The sequence below is a fragment of the Rhinopithecus bieti genome, unplaced genomic scaffold (genome assembly GCF_001698545.2).
Source record: "Rhinopithecus bieti isolate Rb0 unplaced genomic scaffold, ASM169854v2 scaffold_35950, whole genome shotgun sequence".
NCBI classification, from domain to species: Eukaryota; Metazoa; Chordata; class Mammalia; order Primates; family Cercopithecidae; genus Rhinopithecus; species Rhinopithecus bieti.
This window is the reverse complement of record NW_016815506.1, coordinates 1,137,164-1,141,589: the sequence shown is the minus strand read 5'-3', so window position 1 is coordinate 1,141,589 and position 4,426 is coordinate 1,137,164.

The following is a 4,426-nucleotide window of genomic DNA, read 5'->3' as shown; positions in this document are numbered from 1 at the left end:
CCACCCAAGTAGCTGGGATTACAGGCGCACACTACCATGCCTGCTGCTATTTGTATTTTAGTAAAGAGTTTCACCATGTTGGCCAGGCTGCTCTCGAACTCCTGGACCTCAGGTGATCTGCCCCGCCATAGGCCTCCCAAAGTGGTGGATTACAGGCCTGGAAGCCATTGCCTCCGGCCCAGTAGGGCTATGCTTCAATATTATTGAGAAGATAATAATGGGCATCAAATAATTTTTTTTTCAGAGACAGGATCTGGCTATGTTGCCCATGCCAGGTTTTTGTTTTTTGTTTTTTGTTTTTGTTTTGAGATGAAAGTCTCGCTTTGTCGCCCAGGCTGGAGTGCAGTGGCGTATCTTGGCTCACTGCAAACCTCTGCCTCCAGATTCAAGCGATTCTCTGCCCCAGCCTCCCAAGTAGCTGGGATTACCAGGCACCTGCCACTGCACCACAGATAATTTTTGTATTTTTAGTAGAGACGGGGTTTCACCATGTTGGCCAGGGCTGGTCTGAACTCCTGACTTCAGGTGATCCGCCCACCTCGGCCTCCCAAAGTGCTGGGATTACGGCATGAGCCACCGCGCCTGGCCAGCGTTTTTGTTTTTTCCTGTTTTTGTTTTGTTTTGAGCAGTCTTGGCTCTGTCACCCAGGCTGGAGTGCAAGTGCACGATCTCGGCTCACTACAAGCTCCGCCTCCTGGTTCCCACACCCATTCTCCTGCCTCGCCTCCCGAGGTAGCCTGGGTAGCTGGGACTACAGGTGCTGCCACCAGGCCCAGCTAATTTTTTGTATTTTTAGCAGAGACGGGGTTTCACCGTGTTATCCAGGATGCACCTGACCTCGTGATCTGCCCACCTCAGCCTCCCCAAGTGCTGCAATTACAGGCGTGAGCCACCACACCCAGCCTGTTTCTGTTTTTGTTTTGAGACAGAGTCTCGCTCTGTCATCCCAGTTGGAGTACAGTGACGCATTCTTGGCTCACTGCAACCTCTGCCTCCTGGGTGCAAGCGATTCTCCTGCCTCAGCCTTCCAAATAGCTGGGACTGCAGGCATGTACCACCACACCCAGCTAATTTTTGTATTTTTAGTAAATATGGGGTTTCACCATGTTGACCAGGCTGTTCTTGAACTCCTGACTTCAGATGATCTACCTGCCTCGGCCTCCCAAAGTGCTGGGATTATAGGAGTGAATCATTGCTCACGGCCACCCAGGCAGGTTTTGAACTCCTGGCCTCAAGCCATCCTCCCACCTTGGCCTCCCAAAATGTTGGGATTACAGGCATGAGCCACCATGCATGGCCTAAAACATAAGTAATTTAAAAAATGATTTTATTTGCCAGGCACAGTGGCTCACGTCTGTAATCCCAGCACTTTGGGAGGCTGAGGAAGGTGGACCACCTGAGGTCAGGAGTTCAAGACCAGCCTGGCCAACATGGTGAAACCCCATCTCTACTAAAAAAAAACCCAAAAAATTAGCCGACATGGTGGCAGTTGCCTGTAATCCCAGCTACTTGGGAGACTGAGGCAGGAGAATTGCTTGAACCCAGGAGGTAGAGGTTCCAATGAGCTGAGATTGCGCCACTGCATTCCAGCCTGGGCGACAGAGCAAGACTCCATCTCAAAAAATATATATATATATATATATTTTTTCAAAGACAGGGTCTCCCTACATTGCTCAGGCTGGACTTGAACTCTTGGGCTCAAGCAATCCTCCCACCTCATCCTCTCAAGTAGCTTGGACTACAAGTGGCTCCTAGTGATGTTTATATTAAGCTGGGTCATAATATCTCTTTTAAGGTTTATGGCCTATTTATTTATTTATTTATTTATTTATTTATTTATTTGAGACAGAATTTCGCTCTTGTTGCCCAGACTGAAATGCAATGGCATGACCTCGGCTCACTGCAACCTCTGCCTCCCAGGTTCAAGCAATTCCTCTGCCTCAGCCTCCCAAGTAGCTGAGATTACAGGTGCCTGCCACCACGTCCAACTAATTTTTGCATTTTTAGTAGAGATGGGGTTTTGCCCTGTTGGCCAGGCTGGTCTTGAACTCCTGACCTCAGGTGATCCACCTGCCTCAGCCTCCCAAAGTGTTGGGATTACAGGCGTGAGCCACCACGCCCGGCCCAATTTTTATTCCCTATACCCAAGAGACATTTTTACCATTCTGCACCCTTTTCCTTTGACTTCCTAATACAAAACTAACAACTTCTAAGTTGTTATCCTATTAAAAGCCCCTTAATAAAATAGAACTTTTCTCACCATCGATTAACAATTTCTTTAATTGCTCAAGTCAGTCTATAAAGTTCTCTTTTGCAATTTGTGACTCAGGACATATATTTAAATTCAGTCCTTACAGGAGGATCGATTGAACCCCCGAAGTCAAGACTGCAGTGACCTGTGATACCACTACTGCACTCCAGCCTGAGTTACAGAGTAAGACTCTGTCTCAAAATAAATTCAATCCTCAGAAAATATCAGGGAGAACATGGATGTTATAACTGACAGAATGTTTCTACATCCCTTTTACAAATTTTTTTCAATTGTCCTAGTAATTTCTTTCCTCTTAGGCAATTGTTACATTGTTAGATTAAACACTTTTTTTTTTTCTTTTGAGACAGTGTCTTGCTGTGTCACCCAGGCTGGAGTGTCCTGGTTACATTATGGGTCACTGCAGCCTGGACCTCCTGGGCTCAAGCAGATCCTCCGACTTCAGTCTCCAGTGTAACTGAGACTATAGGCACAAGCCACGACACTCACCTAAGGATTCAACTTTTGAAACAGGATCTAATACTTGCCAAATATTTTCTAGTTTCTGCCAATTCAGGCTGCAGATTCTTTTGCCAAAACCTCTGGCTCATAATATGTTTGAATCTACATTTTGCCCCTATAGAAACTAAACTTCTTAGTGAATTTGAAAAAGAAATCTGGTTCAACTTGGGTTCCACTGGCTAATGGTTGAGATAACATCTAAATGCATGGATAAACCAGATTACAAACTATTTGTGATCTTTTGAGAGAGAAGCCATTTTCAGACCTACATTAACATGAAATCCCTTGAAATATGTTTAGCAAAGAAGACACAGGGAAGTAAATAAGCAATGGCAGTATGTGTGTAAATAACAATAAATTAGGCTGGCGCAGTGGCTCACACCTGTTATCCCAGCACTGTGGGAGGCTGAGGCAGGCGGATCACTTGAGACTAGGAGTTCAAGACCAGCCTGGGCAACATGGCAAAACCTTGTCTCTATTAAAAATACAAAAATTAGCCAGGTGTGGTAGCGCAGGCCTGTAATCCCAGCTACAAGGGAGGCTGAGGTGGGAGAATCACTTGAACTCAGAAGGTGGAGGTTGCAGTGAGCCAAGATCACATCACCGCATCAGCCTGGGCACCAGAGCAAGACTCCATCTCAAAAAACAAAACAAAACAAAACCCTATGAATTAGGATGCAGTGGGTTTGAATTTTTTAAAATGTATTATAAAAGGCGGTTTTTCACCCAATACTTCTTTTGATAAGGGAGATTGCCAGTAATTTGGAGTTGCAGTCATGTAACTGCTACCTTCAGTTCCGTTCTTCCATTTCAAATTCATCTTATACCTTATCACCAAATTAATCTACAACACAAGATAACTACTCCCCTACTTAAAAAAAACTTCAAGGCCGGGCGCGGTGGCTCACGCCTGTAATCCCAGCACTTTGGGAGGCCGAGGCGGGAGGATCACGAGGTCAGGAGATCGAGACCATCCTGGCTAACACGGCGAAAGCCCGTTTCTACTAAAAATACAAAAAATTAGCCAGGCATGGTGGCGGGCCCCTGTAGTCACAGCTACTCAGGAGGTTGAGGCAGGAGAATGGCGCGAACCTGAGGCGGTCTCCTGAGAGGGACCATCCTGGCCAACACAGTGAAACCCTGTCTCTACTAAAAAAAAAAAAAAAGAAAGAAAAAACAGCCGGGCATGGCGGCGGGCGCCTGTAGTCCCAGTTACTCTGGAGGCTGAGGCAGGAGAACAGCGTGAACCCAGGAGGCGGAGCTTGCAGTGAGCCGAGATCGCGCCACTGCACTCCAGTCAGTCTCAAACTTCAATAGTGTCCCACTGTCAGAGACATAAGTTAAAAACAATTAGCCTGGCCAGACACAGTGGCTCACGCCTGTAATCCCAGCACTTTGGGAGACCAAGCGGGTACGAATCACGAGGTCAGGAGTTCAAGACCAGCCTGACCAACATGGTGAAACCCCGCTTCTACTAAAAATGCAAAAATTATCCGGGCATGGTGGTGTGCCTATAGTCCCAGCTAGTCTGGAGGCTGAGGCAGGAGAATCGCTTGAACACAGGAGGCGGAGGTTGCAGTGAGCCAAAACACTTATTAAGCTGTGTGGACCATGACGTTATTGCTGTCAGGAAATTTTTTTTTTTTTTTTTTTTTT